The sequence below is a fragment of the Eriocheir sinensis genome, chromosome 39, assembly GCF_024679095.1.
Source record: "Eriocheir sinensis breed Jianghai 21 chromosome 39, ASM2467909v1, whole genome shotgun sequence".
Lineage (NCBI taxonomy): Eukaryota > Metazoa > Arthropoda > Malacostraca > Decapoda > Varunidae > Eriocheir > Eriocheir sinensis.
Genome location: NC_066547.1, coordinates 5,472,849 through 5,494,459, shown reverse-complemented (window position 1 = coordinate 5,494,459; position 21,611 = coordinate 5,472,849). Strand labels below are relative to the sequence as shown.

The following is a 21,611-nucleotide window of genomic DNA, read 5'->3' as shown; positions in this document are numbered from 1 at the left end:
CCTCTCCCTTCGCCACCTTTAATAAGACTCGCTTTACGGGGCACCAGCGACAAACACCACGTACTCGGCCGCTCCCCGAACCGCCGCCTGAGCCCCGCTTCGAGATATTACCTGTAAGAACGACCCACCTGACGGGGCTCCTGCATGCCTCCACCTCCTCGTATGTTTTTTTGGTCTTCTTCCCTCCCTCTCGTTCTCTCCTTCATCCGCCTCCCTCCATCACCTCTACTATTGCGATCCCTGTCTCCTCCACCCTCTCCTGCATCCCCACCCATCCCTTATGCCTTCTTCTTAATTCCCTACTTTCTTTAAACATCTCTTTCGCCACCATTGTCTCCACTATTCACACCTCCACCAGCATCACCACCTATCCCTTATGCATTATTCTTCCATGCTTGCTTTCTTTCTTTCTTTAAACATCCCTTACACCACCATTGCCTCTACTGTTCCCACCTCCACCAGCTGAAAAAACGGAAGATATGCCCCTTATCTCCCTGTTTTTATATCTGCCTATCTCCCTTGCCCTTCTCCCTTTTAACTGCTTCTTCTTTAAATCTTCTTCTCTAAATATGTATACTTGCTTGCCTGCTTACCGACTCTCCTTTCACCTCGTTTACTGTGATTTTCTTTTGGTTATTTTTTTTTGTCGTCACTTTAACGTTGCTCTACACCTTTAGCTTTAATTGTTTTCTTTTTTTGGCTTTTTCGAATTCGTTTTTTTTTTTTTTTTGTCTAATGCGGTTACTTTTGAATATCGAATGTTTTGTCGGGTGTTTTTTTGATAACTTTGCAATCTTTATTCATCATTACCCGTTTGCCCCCTTCTCTCTCTCTCTCTCTCTCTCTCTCTCTCTCTCTCTCTCTCTCTCTCTCTCTCTCGCTACCTGGGGCCGTGTCACCTGGCCTCTCCGTCCTTCGGGAGCCGGCTCGTCCCCTCGGCGGGTTGGACTCCCTCATTTGCGGCCATTATGAGCCTTAATGCCTCCCTCTGTACCCGACTGGATCCTCCCCTACACTGCCTCCCTCGTCTTTGAACCCTTATGCCTTACTCTCGACCCTTCCTTCCTTTCCTTCCCTTCTGTTACCCTAACCTCCACAACCACACAACTTGACTCGCCCCTGCCTCGTCTTCTAACTCCTTACTATCCTAAAACTAAGCCCCCTGCTACCAGAAGTGCCTCTCTGGTCCCTTTGCTGAGTACCTGATCATATCTTTTGGGATCTGCTTCTGTTTATCTTGTTTCCACACTTTCTGTTTCACTCTCTCGTCTCCATTCCTCCCCGCTCTTTACTTTATCTTCGTCCAGCGGTTTACCTCCTTTTCTTCATTTCTCTCGTCCCTTTTTTTTATTTTGCTTGTTCTCTATCTTCCAGCCTCTCTCCTACAGCATCGCCTCCCTATACTCTCTACCTTATCAACCTTGTTTTCTATATCGTTCCTACACTCCTTGCTATGTCACTTTACTTACTGTTATACTTTCATTACTTGCTCGCTCCTTACTGATGCTCTCTTCCTCGTATGCTGTTTATTGCTTTGCCTACTTTATCTCCTTGTTGCTTCCTTCTATATCCTCGTCTGTTGAGCTCTCCTTATTCTCTTCCTTGCTCCTGACAATTGCTCTTCTATCTTTTCTGATGCTCTGAATACTCCGTCTCGTCTCCTTATTACTTTAAAATATCAAGCGAGAAACATTGAGTAATTCTGTGGGTGTTAATGCTAGAGGTGCAATGAGCGTCTTAATCTCATCCGGAGCCGGACAGAACACCTGAGGAAGGCAAATTCACCTGTCGTGGCGCGGCGAGGGAGACGAGAAATGGGAGGTGGAGAAAAATGTTAAAAAAAAGGAAAGAATTTTGCGGAAAGAGACAAATGGAAGGTCGGACGTGCAGAGGAAAGAGAGGGAAAGGACGTACTGCAGCGACAAAGAGGAGAAGGAGGTGATGGAGGAAGTGAGGAACTGAAGAGGACAAAGTTGATAACGATGAAGTGAATGATGATAATAATAAGGATGGTGATGATAATGATGACGATAATGCTAATGATGAAGAGGTTTAGGAGGGAAAGGAAAAATAGGATGGATGAGGAATTAAGAGGAAGAAAAGGGTAACAGAGTGCGAATATCAGTAGGAAGAGTAGTGAATGAGGAAATGGAGGAAAAAGAGGAAAAAAAGCAACAATACGAAGAAGATTATAAAAATGAGAACGAAGAAAATGCGTAGGAGAGAAAAAAAAATGAAATGGGAGCAGCTAAGTAGGAAGAGAAAGAGGAGGAGGAAGAGAGAGGGGGGAGGAAAAGAGGAAAAAGAGGAGCGACAATACGAAGAGGATTATGAACACAATGACGAAAAAAATGCATAAAAGAGAAAAAATGAAATGGGAGCAAAGTAGGAAAAGAAGAAGGAGAAAGAGCAGGAGGAGGAGTAGGAGGAGGAGGATGAGGAGGCGCCAGCATGAGATGAGCCTTAAAGCAGCCCTCGCCTTCCCACGCCGCCTCGTGACGTCACCAGATACATATTTAAAGAAGCAAGACGGGCTTGTAGACGCTCTTCAGGCGCAGCACGATATTTTTCTTTAACATTATTTTTTTGGTATTCATTTTTAGTTTTTTTTTTTTTTTTAGAATTAGCGCCTAAGGTTTTTATTCGGTCCTAAGAATTGGTGTTATTATGATGGTTAGGATTTAGGGATTTATGAAGAAATATGTGAATGCTAGCTTACTATTATCACAATATATAATTAGTATTAGGATTAGTATTATCCTTAGGAGTAGTATTGTTGTTATTACCAATACTCCTACTCATATACATCAACTAGTACTTCTCCTTCTACTGCTACTTCTAATGGTACTATGACAACACCTTATATTATTGCTATTGCTATTATTTTTCCCTCTTCATCCACCATTAATATTATCGTCTTCAGCATCACCATCATCATCATCATTACATCACCACACGACAGATTCAGTCAACAGGTAGCAAGTAAGCATTCCTGGGTCCGGGTAAGGACATAGACACACACACACACTAATGCATCATATCGTCTCTTCTCAGGTGAGCGCCCCGCCCCGCCCCGCCTACCCTCGTGCAGGTAACAGAGGCGGGCAGCTTGCGTCTCCTCGCCTCGCCTGAGTCTCGCCACACAGCGCCGTTCAGGAGGAGGAGCAGAGCCTCGGCGCGCACCTCACCAGGCCACAACAAGCGGTAGGGACGAGGAAGCTGATTTCTGTTATTGTCTGAGTATTGGCGAGGAAACCTTTGAACCAGGCGGGTGAGGGTGGAGGGTATAAGGGTTTGAAGAGACGACGAGAAATGGATTCCAGGAAGCTATGTGGACGGGGGAAAAAAGAGCTATTCAACGTGTTTATAAGACCATGCCTCGGTCCGCTCCTTGACCCGGCAAGCAGAAAGCAGACAGTTGATTTATGATGGCGGTTGGGCTGGGCCAGAGACCTTCTTACTTAACACAGCCCCCAGGCGCCCCAAGGCTCCTGCTGCTGCCCAGAGAGGGACTGAGGAAGGGAAGAAGAGAAGGAGGGGCGGAGGAAAGAATAGGAGGGAGAGCCGGCAGGGGGGGAGGCTTGTGGTTTGTGGTAAGAAAGAAGAAGGGGAGGGTAGAGGAGGGGAGGAAGAGAGGCCGGTTGGAGTAGAAGATGAGGCTGGTGGAAATGATGAGGGAAGGAGATGAGGAATGAAGTAGGAGCAGAACATCGAAGACGATAAAAAAAGTAAATGCCACGCCAGCAGGAATACTAAAACAGAGACCGCGAGAAAGGAAAACAGAGCAGACAAAGACCACAACACACATCACAGAGACAAAGGAAAAGGGGAATAAATATCAGTAAAGTGGAGAGCAGACACCTCGTTGTGCATCAGTAATCTTGAAACAGGTGAAGACTCGACTTGCAGGTAAACAAAGGTGACTGTAATGACGATAGAGGAGCAGGAGGCAAATGGAGTAAAAGCAAAGGCAAACTTGATGATGATGAAAACCTGAAGTAATGAAGATGGAAGAGAATAAAGGAGAGGAGAGAAGAGGGGAGAGGAGAAGGTTAACGAGCGGTATTAAAGGGGAAGGAAGAGAGAGAGAGAGAGAGAGAGAGAGAGAGAGAGAGTTGATAATACTAAAACTAAAAAGAGAATATCAGTGAACTCAGTAGGGAAGGGAAAGGGAAGGGAAGGGAAGGGAATCAAGGGAAAGAGGAGACTATATAGCTGGTTGAAGGGTCACGGGAGAAGGGAAATGAAGGGGTCAGGAGCAGAGGTAATCAGTGTCTAAGGCTTGAAAGAATATATAGAGAGGGAAACGGAGACAATAAAAGAAAAAGGAGGAGGAGGAGGAGGAGGAGGTTGAGAATGCAGAGGAAAGCAGGAACGCAATGAGGGGAGGAGCGCAACGTCAGCAGCAAGAAAAAACAGATAAAAAGGAAAAAGGGATGAGGAGGGAAGTGGAGGAATCAGGGAAAATAGGAGGGAAAAAAGTGCAGACCGAGAGAATACATTACTCAGAGATATAAGTTTGATAATTTGTAGAGAGGAAGGAAAAAGAGGGGAAAACTTTATTCGTAGATGTTTAATGAAGGGAAATAAACATGTCACCGTGGAAAAAAACGGAAAAACGAAAAAAAATGAAAATAAAAGAAGGAAAAGAAAACGATGAATAGAAAATAACTTACAAAAAAAGAATAGGAGGAAAGTTAATAAATATGATAATCTCAAATTAAGAGAGAGAGAGAGAGAGAGAGGGGGTGGGGTATCTGGACAAATTGCAGCTACTTTTTGCTCTCTCTCTCTCTCTCTCTCTCTCTCTCTCTCTCTGGTTAGACTTTAAAGCCATCAGGTGCACGAGGGGCTATTAAACAGGCACTAAGATTACAGAACGTGATCACACCCTCGCCCTTGAGCAAGACGGAAGGGCAGAGACGAAAGGCTGAGGCGCTTGGGATAAGAACCGACGTGGGGAACCAATATGAAAGGATCTCTGTTTGTCTCTCTTGTTTGTCTCTCCTTCAAGTAATGGCTTTCTAGTTTTGATATCAAGTCTTCTGTTTTGTCTATTGGTCTGGTTTGGTCTGATCTTGCTTCGTATCTATGTATATTGTATTTGTTCTTTGTATATGTCTTTGCCTGTCTGTCTGTTTGCCTCTATCATCTATCTACTCTATGGTATATTTATTTATTTATCTATGTCTTGTCTTTTTTCTCTTTCCCTATCTGTATTTCTGTCCCTCTCTGCCCCTGTATTCTATTTACCTGTTCATCTATCTATCTATTCCATGTATCTGTATATTCATTTATCTATCCCTCAATTTATCGGTCTGTCTAACTATGTACATCTGTCTGTCTATTCATCTCTCTGTCTGCCTGTCTGTCTATCTCTCTATCTCTCTATCTATCTATCAATCTATCTATCTCTGCAGTAAATCATTTAATACGAGGTTCTTAAGTGACCTTCAAACTGGAAACTAGTTCAACTTTTTCCTCCTTCCATTTTTTTTTTTTTTTACCTGAGCCTTGTTTGGAGGAAAGTAATCGGTGGTGGTGTTTTTATTTTGTCTCGTTTTTATTTTCTTCTCGATTAGCCTGTTTGTCAATCTGTCTCAGGAGGGGAAAGATAAATATGGGTACACAGTTTTCTCTATTTTTTTTTTTTTGTATATATTTTTAGCCGAGCTCCTGACACCCTAACTTGAATCGATAACATAAACCACCACCACCATCACCATCATCACCACCACCCAACACCATCCGCCACTATCCAATTTAAGCCATCACCACCATCACCACTACCCCCACTGACCCCACTAAATTCAATAGCCCGAAGATTACAACCTCCCATGCAACTTCATCACAAATAATTACCACTATCAAAAACACAACACCATAGTCACTCATCACCACCAACACCAGTATCACCAAGGTCCATACCCAAGAGATTATTACCACCATACCTCACCACCACAAACAACCACCATCATCACCAATATCACCATCATCACCACCAACATCACCAATCATAACTAAATACACGATCAAAAAACTTTAGACTTTCAGCATCTTTTACACCACCATATTCACCATCACCACCATCACCACCATCATCACCACTCCTCGGTAACTAAGCACAGGCGCCATTAAGCAGTATTCCCACCTTTAATCACGGCAACTTTCACCTTTAGACCCTCATCCCTGTGCAACATTCCTTTCCAACCTTTCACATTTTGTCTAATACACGCCCCCTCACCCCCCTTACCTCCCTCCCTCCTCTTCCTCCTCTTCTTCCTCTTCCTCCTCCTCCTCCGCTTCTACACCATTAAAACCCATCAACACTCTCTTTAAGGAAACTTTCAATAGATATATCCCCGTCTCTCTCTCTCTCTCTCTCTCTCTCTCTCTCTCTCTCTCTCTCTCTCTCTCTCTCTCTCTCTCTCTCTCATCACCAAAAGCAACCGCGGCCAGATCTTTTTGCCACATCACTTCGAGGATTGGGTCAGCTCATAATCTCTCTCTCTCTCTCTCTCTCTCTCTCTCTCTCTCTCTCTCTCTCTCTCTCTCTCTCTCTCTCTCTCTCTCATAGGAGGCAAGCAGGAAGAGGGAGAGAATGTGGTGGCTTTTACGACCAGGAGGAAGAGGAGGAGGAGGAGGAGGAGGAGGAGGAAGAGAGGAGGAGGAGGAAGGAAAAAGGAGAGAAAGAGAGAAAGAGAAACAGGAAGAGACCGCCCTTAGAGAGTGAAAGGACGTTGAGGAAAAAGCTTTTGAAGAAATGAGAGAGAGAGAGAGAGAGAGAGAGAGAGAGAGAGAGAGAGAGAGAGAGAGAGAGAGAGAGAGAGAGAGAGAGAGAGAGAGAGAGAGAGCAGAATGGCATTAACACATCATTCATAACACTAACGAAATCAACACAGCCTTTCCATTTTCTCTAACTTCCTTCAACACTCGCCGTCCTGTGTTTTTTTATTTCATACTTTTCACTCTGTTTTCCTTATTATTGCTTTTTTTTTCTTCCTTATTCTTCCTTTCCTTCTTGCTAGAGTCATTCCTTTCAATTTCGTTTTTTCTTTCATCTTTTTTTTTCCCTTCTTTGCTATTACTATTCTTTCCCTCTTAATCATTTTCCCCTCTATCATATTATTTTTTTTTCACATTTTTTTCTTTTCCCTTCTTTCCTTCTAAATCTATATCCGTTTTTTCCTACCCTTTCCTTCTTTCTTAAGTCCTCCTCCTCTCCTTACTAAGCTTTTGTCTCTTTTCATGCTTTCTCTTCTTTTTTAGTTCATTTTTCCACTTCTCTTTTCCATTTTAACGACTTTTCTAACTCTTTCCACATCCTCCATTCACTAAATCTTGGGCGTCTATTTCCATCCTACCATTTTCTATTTCCATTACAGTCATTCTTCCTCCTTCCATTTCCAGCTCTTCATACCCTTCCCCTCTTCCATTTCTCTCTTTACCATCCTAACGAGTTTCCTTTTCTCACCCATATATTCTTTCTAAATGCTCCCTTCACTACTTCATAAGACACCTCTACTCTTCAATCTTATCATTTTTTTCTTACTGTTTCACTCATTCTTCCTCTTCATTCCTTCTCCTCATTCTTCCTCCTCTCATCCCACCATTATCCTTTTCCATCCCATTCATTCTCCCTCCTTCTCTTTCCAACCCTTCATACCCTTCTCTGAGCCCATTCCCGCCCCTACAGGAAGTTCTCGTCTCATCCTGAAGGTGTAAGTGTCCCGGGTCGTCGCCAAATGATCTCCCTAAGGAACTGTAAACAATGGAGGACACACGACCCGCTTTTTTGAGGGCGAACGAGGGAATATGAGTCTAACAAGGAGCCGGTGTAGGAGCCATTTTCACGTGACTTATAGGCCAGGGATTCCGTGTTAATTAAAGCGAGGTCTCCCAGCCGATATATAATTGTTGAAGGTCTGGCTGGCTGGCGTGGTGATGGCGTGTGTGTGCGTCTGCGTGTGCGTGTGCGTGTGTGTGTGTGTGTGTGTGTGTGTGTAAGTGTGCATGGTCGCCGTATAATCCCTTCGTAATGGCGCGCTTCCACTTCGTAAATTCGAGGGAACGTGTTTGCTGATGGATATTTTCATTTAACATTTTTGGGAGAGGGATAAGTTAGGGTGGAGAGAAGGAGGGAAAGGAGGAAGAGGAGGAGGAGGTTGTGGAGGATAGCTGCAAGAGTTTCCGCATCCGCCATATCTACCAGAGGAGGAAGAGGAGGAGGAGGAGGTGAAGGAGGAGGAGAAGGAGAAAGGCAAACATATGAGAGTGTAGGAGGGGTCGAGCGAGGAGTGTTCTTTCAGCAACCGGAGACGCGGAAGGAGGGACGGAGGAAGCCAGGGAGGATGCCGGGGAGTCCAATCGCCTCTCGTCCTCGTTTTTTCAAAGTTCCGGACGGGCGCAATCCCCTCGATGGCTCCTGAACACACACTAAACTCCCAAAACTCATCTCGGGTAATTAGCATCTTGTTGCCTCCGTTGCTGCTTCTACTTCTCCTCCTCCTCCTCCTCCTCCTCCTCGTCTGGACTCAGCTCACTTTAAGCCACCTAATTTTCCTTGACATATCTAGTTCTTTTGGTCTTATCGCCGAAGAAAACAAGGGAACACAAGCTAAATTTCCTTGCCTGTTTTTTTTCCACCTCTCGAGTGATTATGTTTTCCTCTTTTATTTTTCTCTCTCTACTTTTCTCTCTCTCTACTTGGACTCAACTCACTCTGAGCCATCTAATTTCCCTTGACATATCTAGTCCTTTTGGTCTTATCGCCGAAGAAAAAAAGGGAACACAAAGTAAATTTCCCTCGTCTGTTTTTCTCTCCCCTGGAGTGATTATGTTTTCCTATTTTCTTTTTCTCTCTCTACTTTTACTGGTGGGTTTTTTTTTTGTCTCCCGGATGAGGCTATGAATAATTTTACGGCGTGGACTTTTAAGTGGTCTCCATTTGAGCTTGTTCTGGAGAAAACTTTCTCTCTCTTTATCTCCCAGACGGAACGGGTGAATCGCCTGACTAAAGAACCTTCTCCCTAACTCGGTCCCTTCTCAGCCTCACTCGCCTCTATACTACTCTCCTCTCCTCGCCCCGCTTCGCCTACTTGCCCCCAAAACTTTCCACCGTCATCAATACCATCTCAACTACCACCGCCCGCCCTCGCCGCCTTTACCTGCCCCGACCTTTCCTACCACACACGACCACCCCCTGCCTTCGCTCCGGCCGCCACGACCTTCACCGCGCCGGCCCAGCATCACCACCATCACCAGCGCCGCGGCCTCCCATCTCCCGCCCCTTCCTCTATGGCCCTTTATTAGGCATTCCCCTGGCAGCCACCACCGCCCCGCCAGCACAACTCTCACGTAGCCCTCTGCCCTCAACGCCCATTACACCATACCTATACCAGTCCACCGCCGCCATATCCACCACCACCAACCATCTCTCCACCTATACTTCCCTCTCTCTCCATCTCTCCCTCTCTCTCTCCCCATGAAACCTCTTGAACGATGCCCTCATTTTGTTTTTATCTTCCTCTCTCTCTCATTCTCTCTGCCTCTTTTTTTTCTTCTCCTTTCGTAACTTGTGTACCACCACGACACGCCACCATTTCTTTTAATTAACATCAGTATAACTATTCCTATCACTAAATCTTCTTTGCTGAACCTTTCCAACTACGATTCTACGTCCACTTGAACAAAATCCTTCATTAATTTTTTCTCTTTTTTTTTCACTTCCTCCCTTCATTGATATTAAACTCTATTACCTACCCCAACCTCTATTCCTTCATAATTTTTCATCACTTTCCATCGCTATTTCATCACAGAGCCATCCACCAAAACCGGCTGACCCAAAATATATATACTCTCCATCCTTTTCCTCTTTATTTTTCTCTTTCCCACACTTCGTAGATACAAATTTCAGCTGCCACGCGCCATCACTTCATCTAACCATCACTAACCACAAGCTGCCCCCATCACCTATCATCATCATCCACACTAACGTCAACCATTTCCTGCTATGGGCTGCACCGCGCCGCTCACAACTTGGCCCTTCAACCGCATCCTCTAACGGGCAATGGTGTAAGGAGCATCCCCGGCGGCGACCCTCCCTCTCCATTATCATCACCATTTACATAACCAATACCGCCATCATCACCAGTATCGCATCACCTCCACCGTTATCACCACCCTCGCCCCGGTTGTCATGTTCACCTTCATTTTCATTATATTCACTTTTTTTCTCACTATTTGTTTCCTCCATCGGGCTGACCATAGACTACACAGCTGATACTTCCTTACTGCTCTCCCGTCACATACACTACCTCCACCACCACCACCACTACCTCCACCACCACCACCACTTCCACCATCACCACCATCCACCACTGCGCCCTCTCCTCTTCGTCCTTGTACACCAGCATCCGCAACCAACGTCCGCAGCCAGCATCCGCAAGGCCTATAGTCTCAGCTCATCTCATCTCCACCCACCAGCATCTTCATCTTTGTCTCCGTAATCACCATCCCTAACTATCATTATCTATGGCTTATCATTCACTATCCTCATCATCACCATCACTACCTTCACCCTCTTCTTCACCCCCAGTACCTTTATCATCTACCATCGTCCTCCTGAAGACTTCCTATCAACTCCACACGACCTACCATCAACGCTAAGCCTACCTATCTACACTCTCTTATCGCCGCCATTACCACTAGCCTTACCATCTCTCTCCTTGACCTTCCATACTGTCTATAGTGCTAAGCCTGACCTCCTCAAAGGGACAGACGTTGACTTTTCACCTCGTCTGGTGAAACGACAATCGACTCTGTGTGTTACATTTTAACGTCATCAAACTCCCGCGTGACTCGACCGATTTAAGCTCCCTCCGAATTGGTACCCTTGATCTCCACGATCAAAAATTCATCTTCACTGTCAAAGCACACAATTATATATCGTCTGCACACAGTAAAAAAATTAAAAAGAAGTAATCATGCCGTCCAACTATCTCAATTGCTGTAATTGTTCAAAGAAATAGACGCTGTGGCTGGGCAAACTAACTACTAGAGTCAATAGTTTTGGAGGGAGACAGGTGTGAGAGGGCGTTTCTGTATGCAGTTTGCAATGCGAAGGACGACACAGTGTATCTGATCCATGCGGGAACCAATGACCTTCAGTCAACTCAAATTCAGGACTCATCGTCTCTGGAATTCTACGGAATCAATACGTTCGCCGGATACAACAACAGGCGTACAGCGTCAACACTAGTCTAAAGCAGTTATATAAAGATGAGCGGATTCATCACGGGCGCATCCTTCAACCAGCGCCAGATTTTTTTTTGGAGGAGGACGGACCTTGAACGAGGTTGGTTTCGGGCGCTGGAAGAAAAGGCTCTGAACGATGCGGTTAAGCTTCTCAGCTATTCAAAAACTGGAGAGCGAGGGAAAGCGAGGAGAGTAATTACGTAAAAGTACGCTCCTCGCCATAAAAATAGACAAACAGAAATAACTGCGAATAATAAGAAATATACAGGCTCCAAAACAACAAGCAGCCGATGACACTGCCGTAAACAAGCAATAATAATTGGGGACTTTAATTGCCCTAACATTGACTGGGGACAATTGACTGGAGATCAAGAGGGTAACAGGCTTATAGAAATGGTGGAGGATTCGTTCCTCCTCAAGTTGTAACTCAACCAACAAGAGAAAACAATCTGCTGGATCTGGTATTAGTAAGCGACGACCTCATTCGCGACTGTGAAGTTGGTGAAAAATTAACGGTTGCGATCACCACTTAATCCGTTTCAATGTCAACATAAGTCACAAACTCGTAGACAATCCGTCAGTGATACCAGACTACAAAAGCAAATTTCAACCTAGCCCGTGAGCTGCTTCCTCCGCGACCTGGGACCAACTTCACCTAACCGACAATACAATCGACAACGTGGAACAACTTCAAAGATAAGCTTTTGGGAGTAGAAAAGGCTACAGTGCCGACGAAACCCAGGCGAGTAAATGGTGCCGTAGATCCACCGTGGATGACCAGAGAAATAAAAGGGCGGTAAACTTAAAAAAGGAATTATAACCTAATGAAAGAGAATGACCTCAGAGCTTGTCGCACCCTTATTCGGAGTAGTAAACGCAACTACGAAAAGCGTGACATCAAGACAAACTCAAAAAATTCTTCACATACATCAGATCGAAAGTAAAATCAATATTGGTCCCCTGACAGACGAGACTGAGCTGCAACTCAGGACAGTAAACAGATGGCCAGAATCCTCAACAGTAACTTCGCATCCGTATTCACAGTCGAGAACATCGAAACCATGCCCGAGAACCCTGACCCGCCGAGGGGAATCACGCCCTGAAAATTGACTCAATATGCGACCAAGAAGTGAAAGAGTATTTGGATAAACTCGACACGAACAAGTCAACAGGACCTGACGGTTTGTCCCAACAAATACTTCAGCCACTCACTAACATATTCAACCAGTCTGTTCAATTGAAAAGGTCCCGGAAGACTGGAAGATGGCGAACGTAACACCAATTTTCAAAAAGGAGACAAAAGCGTTGCATTAAACTACAGGCCCATAAGTTTGACATCAGTGGCAGGAAAAATACTGAAAAGATTATTAGAGACAAACTTGTTAAGTTTCTAGAAGACAATAATGTAATCTCCGACACCCAGCATGGCTTCAGAAACAAGCGCTCCTGCCTAACGAATTTATTAGACTTCTTCCAAGGTATATATAAGAACTGGGATGCCCACATCCCCAGTGATGTTATATACCTGGACTTTCAGAAAGCCTTCGACAAGGTACCGCACGAGCGACTCCTTAAAAACTGCACTCGGCGGGCATTGGAGCCAATCTGATCGCGTGGATAAGAGATTGGCTCACCGACAGAAAACAACGAGTACTACTCAACGGACAGCCTTCCGATTGGCTTCCAGTCACTAGTGGAGTGCCTCAAGGGTCAGTGCTGGGACCCATTCTCTTCATCATATATATCAACGACCTCGAATCAGGACTGAAATCCACAATATCGAAATTTGCTGATGACACTAAAGTGGGGGAAAGGCCTCACAAAGACCGACTGCGAAATCATTCAGAAAGACCTCAATCACATTATCGAATGGTCGGAAAATGGCAAATGTCCTTTAATGTTGACAAATGCAAAGTCATGCACATTGGGTCCAGAAATAGTAAACACACATACATCATGAATGGGAGACCTCTGCAAGCGATGCAGGAGGAAAAGGATCTTGGAGTCACTATCAGCAGTGACCTGAAACACGCGAATCACTGTAAAAATGCATACAACAAAGCCAACACTATGCTCGGGTTCATAGCGAGGAACTTCGAGTGTAAAACGCCAGACGTGATGCTATCCTTGTATAATTCCATGGTAAGACCGCACCTCGAGTATGCAGTACAGTTCTGGTCTCCTAATTACAGAAAGGACATTGATTTACTGGAAAGGATTCAACGACGCGCCACGAAAATGATACCAACCTTAAGGGCTCAACCGTACGAGGAACGACTCAAGCGACTCAATCTCTTTACATTGGAGAAAAGACGCCTACGAGGAGATATGATTCAAGTCTTCAAGTATCTAAAAAAATTCAATAACGTCGATTACTCCAATTTCTTTGAATTGCAAACCAACCTTAGAACTAGAAATAACGGTTTACCCATTCAGTCTAGTCGATGTAACACAGACATCGGAAGGAGTTTCTTTTCAAACCGAGTCATCCGTCACTGGAACAATCTTCCTTCAGAAGTAGTAAATGCGAATACTATCAACTCCTTCAAATATAGAATCGACCGTCACTTCGCTGCGTCGGGAGTAAACTGAATATTGAGTTGCTTTCATCTGCTCCTCAATATCGAGGCGCTTTCATCTGCTCCTCAATGTCGAGGTGCTTTCATCTGCTCCCCAGGCCCCAGGCTGTCGAGCAGATTAAATCACCAAAGCGGGCAACCTCGTAATGAGCCAATAGGCTTTCTGTTGCCTGCGTTTCCATGTTTCCATGTTTCCATGTTTCCATCCTGCCTCACTCCATACTGTCTATAGTGCTAAGCCTGCTCCTTCCATCCTGCCTCACTCCATACTGTCTATAGTGCTAAGCCTGCTCCTTCCATCCTGCCTCCCTCCTTATAAAGTCCTATGTAAAGTTCCACCCCCCCCCTTGCAGGATCCTACTAGTGCTTAGGAGTGAAGGATTCGATACTCCACCCGTCTCAATTAGCCTCCCAGGAAGAGTTATATGTTGACTGTAACTCCTTGCGTCCCTCTTGGTTGGCTCCTGCTGCTCTTGACATTTCCCTCCTTCCTTCCTTCCTTTCTTCTCCTTTCCTCTCCGTTCTTCCTTGTGTCGTTCTTCTTTCCTTTTTCTTCCTTCCTTCCTTCCTTTCCTTGCTTTTCCTTTCCTTTCTTCTCTTCATTCCTTGGGTCCTTCCTTCCCGCCTTCCCTTTCCTTCGTCCTTTCCTTTCTTCTTTGCTTCCTACCTTCCCCTCCTCCCTTCTTTCCATTTTTTTCTTACTTCCTTGTTTCCTTCCTTCCTTCCCTTCCCACCTCTTCCCTTCCCTTCCTTTCCTTTTTCTTCTTTCCTTCCCACCCCATCCCTTCCCTTCCTCATCCTTCTTTTCCTTCTTCCCTTCCTTCCTTCCTTCCTTCCTTCAGCTGCGCGTGGAGGTGGTGGCGAAGGAGGAAGTTAATTTAGTCTGACGGAGTGATGTGTTGCGTGTGGAGTTACGACCCGAGTGTTGCGTTAATTCATTGTTTTAAGTTTTGTGTTTCTTTTCTTTTTGAGTTGTGTTGTTTTGCAGTATTTTTTTTTTTGGGGGGGGGGGATGATGGTGAGTGTGTGTGTGGGGGGGAGGGAGTGTCTGTGTCTGTGTGTATGTGTGTGTGTGTGTGTGTGTGTGTGTGTGTGTGTGTGTGTGTGTGTGTGTGTGTGTGTGATTAATCCGCACCGTAACTGATTACCCCAACCGTTTTAAAATTTGGCACACACTCTTTTATGCATCGGTTTTCCATCACACTCGCTCAACCTCTCTCTCTCCCTCTCCTTCTCTCTCTCCCTCTCCTTCTCTCTCTCACACATACTCTCTCACACACTCTCCCTCCTCACTTCTAGACGTACGTAATCTCAACTTCTAATACTCACGACTCTATACTCACTCTCCCTCCCCTTCGTTCACACTCCCTGCATAAAATCCTTTCAGACATAGAATCCAATATCATTAAATCAGACTCGGATCAGCCATACCCTGACCACAAATGGCTGGGTGATTTGGCCAACCTTTCCTATTCATGAGGCCGCGGGAGCAAATGGGAGAGAGACTGAGAGGTGTAGAAATGGCAGGAGGGAAGGAGAGGGGAAGGGATTGGAAGAAAGAGAAAGGCGGAGAACTGGGAATGGAGATAAGGAAGAAAGGAATAAGGAACGAAAGTAGGGTAAAGTAAAATAAGAGCAAATGGGAGAGATTGAGAAAGGTAGAAATGGAAGGAGGGAAAGAAGAGGGGAGAGGATTGGAGGAAAAAGGCAAAGTACTGGGAAATGAAATAAAGGAATAAGGAAGGAAGAGAGGGAATAAGAGTTAGGTGAAGGGGAGGATAGAGGAGAGTTTGTGAAGTTTAATAATGACAAGAAGAAAAGAAAAGAGAGAGAGAGGGTAAGAGGAGAAATTCGAAGTACAGGAAAATATAAATAAAGAAGGAAAGGAAGGAAATAAGGAAGGGAGAGGAATAAGAGTTAAATGAAAGGGGGAAAGTTAAGTGAGGCATAAGCTGAGTGGTAGGGAGGATAAAGATAGGAGAAGGGAAGAAGGGAAAGGAAGGGAAAGAAGGAGCGGAGAAAGATCAGCTTAGTTAGTAGGGTGCCGGACAGAGGAGGAAGGGAGGAGGGAGCGAAGTCGTGCCGTGGAAAGGATATGAAAGAAAAAAGATAGGAAGTGAGAGAGAAGGGGAAAGAAGGAAAGGAGAGGAGGAAGAGAGAGGAAGGGAAAGGAAGAAACAACACCGTTCAAACATCTGGCAACTGTTAACGGGGGCACAAAGTTTGGTGACGGCTGCACACACACACACACACACACACACACACACACACACACACATGGACATGACCCTATCTTCCATTGACAGTTATCCAGGCAATGAAATCTAGAGCGTATAGTGTCAACATAGCTTCTGTAAACGGTGTGTGTGTGTGTGTGTGTGTGTGTGGGTGGGTGTGAGAGAGAGAGAGAGAGAGAGAGAGAGAGAGAGAGAGAGAGAGACGCAAGTGTTTTCTCTCCCCTTTCATCATTTATCTCCTTCTACAAGTCTCACTATTAAGATCACCAACAAGGCTATACATGTCACCATCAACCGTCTTTCTCACCGTCACCACCATCTCTTATCTCCTCACCATGTTACACCATCTCTAAATCCCTCTTCCTCACCATCGTCACCATCTTTAACTCCTCACCGTCTTACATCATCTTCAAAAATCTCTTCCTCTCACCACAAACTCAAGTATCATCATCACTGTCACTGTCACTATTTTTTGTTCTTATTATTTTTTGCCCTAGAGCAGCTTCCTTCACTGTAAATAAAGGCTCATCACCATACTAAATCTATCTTACCTCTCTTACTCACCATTCAGTTCGTCCCCTCTAAGCTCATTCACGTCCATTCCCCTTTGAAATGATCACCAATATCACCCAAACTGACTCATATTAAACTTCTTCCCTCACCACAACCACAAGCACCCATCACCACTATCACCACCACGCTAAAACTGTAACCAAATCCCTCCCTCACCACTTCAGTCTGTCATCTAAGCACATTCACGGATACTCCCCTTATAAGCAATCACCAAAATCCCCTAAACTGACGCATATTCAATTTCTTCCCTCACTTATTATCCCAATTTCCATTCCTGCACCTCCGAAATCATTCCTCCCCGCCCGGCTCACCTCGCTGCCATATTTCGCCGACCCAATCGAGTACAATTAATTCCAACATCCCTCATCGCCACCAACACCGCCAGTCATCTCCACACTCATCACCGCCACCATAAATGCAACACCAGCCACCCAGCATCCAGGCACCACCATCCCTCCCTCTCTCCCTTCTCTCCCGCCTTCCTCCCTGCCTCTACCGGTCGACTGAGGCGTTAATCATTCCTGGTCTAATGAGATTATCGCACATAACGGCTGTGAGCAGGTGGGGAAGGCGAGGGAAGGCGAGGGAAGGGAGGGGAGGGGTTAGGGGAACTTGGGTAAAGTCAGGGAGAAGGTGAAATTGGAGAGGAGAGAGGATGGAGGGTTGCAAGGGGAGGGGAGAGGAGAGGAAGTCGGACTGGAAGGTGGGGAAAGGTTGACAAAGGGTGGAATGAAAGAATGCTGGCTTGCAGGGGCGGAATGGAAGGGGAGGGAAGGGGAAAGGGATGGAAAACGTTATACCGAGGCGAGGGGGACGAAGGGAACACGAAGGGGTGGAGAGCGACGCCCCGCCCATCTTCCTTCCCCTGGTTTTCGGGGCAATAAAATGATTATCGGCGGCTAGGGCGTCACCTGGCACCTGGCGGGCCACCTTCATGAGATTTTAATGAGTCTACTCACCACATGCTCTCCCGTGTGGCCCGAGGGAGTGAGTAAGACAAGGGAGGAGGGGAGAGCAAGACTATAGGACACGAGGAGCACGAGAAAGGCGGACACATTGTAAATAGGAGTGGGGGGAAGAGAGGAAGGGGAGAATTAAGGATAGAGAAAAAATATCAGAAAGAGAGAACAGGGAAGAGAAAGAAGGAGGAAAAGGGGAGGCGAAAGCAAGAGAAAAGAGAAGAGAGGAAGAAGGGAACGATAGAGAGAAAGAAGATGCTGGAAAAAAAAGAACAGTTGATAAAGATAAAAAAAAAGTAAGAAAGAAGGAAGAAAAGGGTAGGAAAGGGCAAGGAAAAGGGACAGAAAGGAGGAAGATATAGATAAAGAGAAATGTAAAAAATTATTAAAGAGAGATCAGGGGAGGCAAGGTAAAGAGAAAACGACGAAGAAGAAGAGAGGAAAGAAAGGAGGGAGGAGGGAAAACTAGAGATAGGAAAATAAAGCTGAGATAACAGGAAAGACATTTGCAAGGTAAGAAGGAGGGAAGGAAGATACAAAGAGGAGGAGGAGGAAGCAAAGGAAGAAGAAAAAGAGGAAGGAGATAAACATAGATAAATTATTCGTGAAGAGAGATAAGATGGAACAAGGGAAAACGTGGGAGTAGGAGAAGTAGGAAGAGGAGGAGGAAGAGAGAGCATGGGACTGATGCGACAAAGATCAGTGAGAGAGAATTACTTTATGATAAGGAGAGAGGAGAGCCGGATACGAAGGGAAGAGGGTCGAGAGGGCATTAGTAGGGGGAAGGTTAAGAGGTTATTTCGCGCGGATAATTGGAGGAGGAATGCAGTACTAATGGTATAATTGCAGGAAGGAGATAAATTACATTAAGCGTAACTAAGAGTGAAAAAAATAATCAATGAACACCTTGCATATATACTCCTTTCCCACGCGGCGGCTCCTTACCTTATACCTGCTGCTGTTGTTACCTGTTGCTTTCTATACCTGGCTTTACCTGTTCTGTGTGTCCTTTCCTTTTCTTTTCTTATTCTTGCATTCAAAATCTATACCGTCTCTGTCCCCCGTTCCTTTGACACCTTTATCCTCTTTCCCAGTATGCACTCACCCATGGCTCCCTCCCTCCCTTCCTCCTTTTCCTCCTTACTTCCTTCCTTTCTTTTCTTTTTCTTGCATTCAGATTCTATACCTTGACTGTCCCCGATCCCTTGACACCCATTTCCTTTCTCTCCCAGCATGCACTCACCAATGGTTCCCTTTCCTCCTTTTCCTCCTTACTTCCTTCCATTCCCTATCCTGTTTCCTTACTTTTTCTTCATTCTTGGATTCAAATTCTATACCTTGACTGTCCCCGATCCCTTGACACCCATTTCCTTTCTCCTAGTATGCACTCACCCATGTTTTCCTCCCTTCCTTCCTTCCTTCCTTTCCTTTTTACTCTCTTCCTTTCCTTGTCCTACGCTTCCTTTCTTTTCTTTTTTTTATCTTGCATTCAAATTATATACCTTCTCTGTCCCCGATCCCTTGACACACATTTCCTTTCTCCCAGCATGCACTCACCCTTGTCTCCCTCCCTCCCTTTCCTCCTTTAACTCCTTACTTCCTTCCCTCCCCTCAATACCTCCCTCTCTCCTTCCCTCCCTCCACACCGTCAGGAACACAACAGCTGGTCACCCACACTCCCCGGAAGCACTAAGACAAAAAAAAAAAGGTGAAACTGAAATAAAACAAGACGTGATGATGTAAGCTTCAATTCAGGGTGACAGACACGCGTCCAATAAAACCATTAACGGCTCGGGAAGGAGAAGAAGTCGCCTCGTCCCTCCCACCCCTCCCCCTGTCACCCATGTCTGACCCGGGGTGTGAACAGGTCATAAAACGATAATGCGACGCTATAAATTATCCTCCAGCCAGGTAATGGGTCTCTTAATTAGCGAAAAAAACACCTATAAATTCACACGTGTGCACTTGCCCTGGAACGCGACCAGAGAGAGGTTGAGTTTTTAGGAGTTAACACGAAGGAAAAAAAATCGTATTGAGAGATTGCCCGAAAAAGAGAGAGAAAAAAGTCACGTTATGATCCTCCTGTTCTCTTTCCCCTCCCCCCTCCCCCCTCTCTCTCTCTCAATGGGCGACGAGGAAGTAAAATGGAGGGCTAAATCGGTCCGGTTCTGATCAGGTTTCGGCGATAACTGACCTTAGGAGCAATTAATTAAGGTGTGACGAAAAGGTGAGATTAAAAAAGGTATATAGTGTAAGGGCGAAGAATGCAGGCATGTGTATGTGCGTGTGTGTGTGTGTGTGTGTGTGTGTGTGTGTGTGTGAGCGTGCGTGTATGGAGAGGCAACACTCGCCCGCCTGGTTCCTCTTGCTTTTATGGGTAGTAAATGGATTCTTTTATGGGGGAAAGCTGTTTTGTCTTGCCGTTACCTGAGGACTAGGTGTGTACGTGTGCCTGTGTGCGTGTCTGTGCGTGTGCGTGTGCGTGTGTGTGCAGAAGGGTCCCTGTATGAAGAATTTTAGTATGTATAGCCATCCCATATTTCCTCAAGCCTTTTTATCCTCTTGTTTGAGCAGCGTAAGTGTTGTATCAGGAGGGCGAAGAAGAGGAGGAGAGGGTCAGTGGGGAGGAAGTGGCATGGTGAGGGTGGCTAGTGAAGGGGACGAGGGTAATGGGCGGTGAGGTGCTGGGTAGGGAGGGAGTGATGGCGTGTGTGGTCGCCGTCGTGTCCAGCCCTTTGTCTCTCGCCTGTCATGGTGATGGTGGAATTAGTGACAAGCCGGGCTGTATACTCTTCTCCTACTACTCAGCGCCACTCCACACATATACCACAGCCAGCACCGCCCACTGATGTATGTGTGAGAGAGGCTATATATCTACTTCAGAGAGAGAGAGAGAGAGAGAGAGAGAGAGAGAGAATGTGTGGGTGGGTGTCTAAGTGTTATGTGAGTGCGTGAGTGCGTGAAGGTGTGAGTGCCCATACGCATGCGCGAGCTCCAAGCACTTGCAAATGCACCTCTCGCCGTGGAAGTGACGGCTGTATCGAACAAAGATTTTCTGAGCGCAATTTCCTTCCGTCGCCGCCTCCCCGCCGCTCCTCGGGCGGGTGTTGCGCCATGACAAATCCTCGCTGCCGGGGAGACCAAATTGTCTTTCCTCCTTTTCTCACCACGAGCGTTAAGGGCCAGGTTATGGCCTCCGCCCCACACACAAATCAATCCCGGCCCGCCCCAGAAAACCCTTCAAACAATATCAAATTCGCAGCAAAACAGTCACGGGCGAGTGTGAACGTTTCCTTTCATTCATGAATTCAGCCGGCAGGGTCGTTGGGCTTATGCCTCTCTGGTGCCGGTGCGCCCGACCCCGTTATCACGCTCTCGCCCCCGCCCCCCGCGCCTCGCAAGCACAGCGGCAGCGTGTGAGGAGGCCGCCTGGCAGGGAATGATTCCCCAATGAGTCACAGAGCGTCGTCTTGTGACGTCATCGCGGGCCTGACCCACGCTGGGTCATCCCCGGGGTGGAGGGAGACGCCGCTTGGCCGTAGGGGGCAGAGTAATAAAATTTATGGCCACGATTCACGTCCCACATTTGGTTCAAATTTACGAGTACCCATTACCAGACGCTACAGAGGAGCTGGCTCGCCTGCCCACGGCTCACTCCAGTGCCGATTTTCACAGTGGAAGGGTGCAGTGTGTTGCAAGGAGCGGCGGGGAGAGTGTGGTGGCGCGCGCGGGGAGCACCCGGCGGGAGGCGCCGACTGGCGGTGCCGAGGGTGTGGAGTGCTGCTGGAGGAGAGTGAGTTGTGTGTAGTTTGCAGAGCGATCAATGGTTGCGTGGCGGGGGTTCCATCACTCCCCCCTGTTCGGCCTCACACTCAGCTCCCTTCTCTCCTTTCTTCCTCCGCTCCGTTCCTGCTGCTCTTCCCTCTGCCTGGCCTTCCTCTCCCTCCTCCCCTGCCCGTTGCCGCCTCCCACCACGCATAACGGTCCCAGGAACCGTATTCGAACTG

General features: G+C 46.3%; 1 long non-coding RNA gene across 1 annotated transcript in view; it reads left to right on the top strand.

The window, feature by feature from the left end:
- Nucleotides 1-3,062: 3,062 nt before the first annotated feature.
- Nucleotides 3,063-21,611, top strand: part of LOC127008916 (uncharacterized) — a 33,654-nt gene continuing 15,105 nt past the window's right edge. The window contains exon 1 of the long non-coding RNA XR_007761453.1: nt 3,063-3,204. This is a non-coding gene — a long non-coding RNA (uncharacterized LOC127008916). The remainder of the gene's footprint in view (nt 3,205-21,611) is intronic.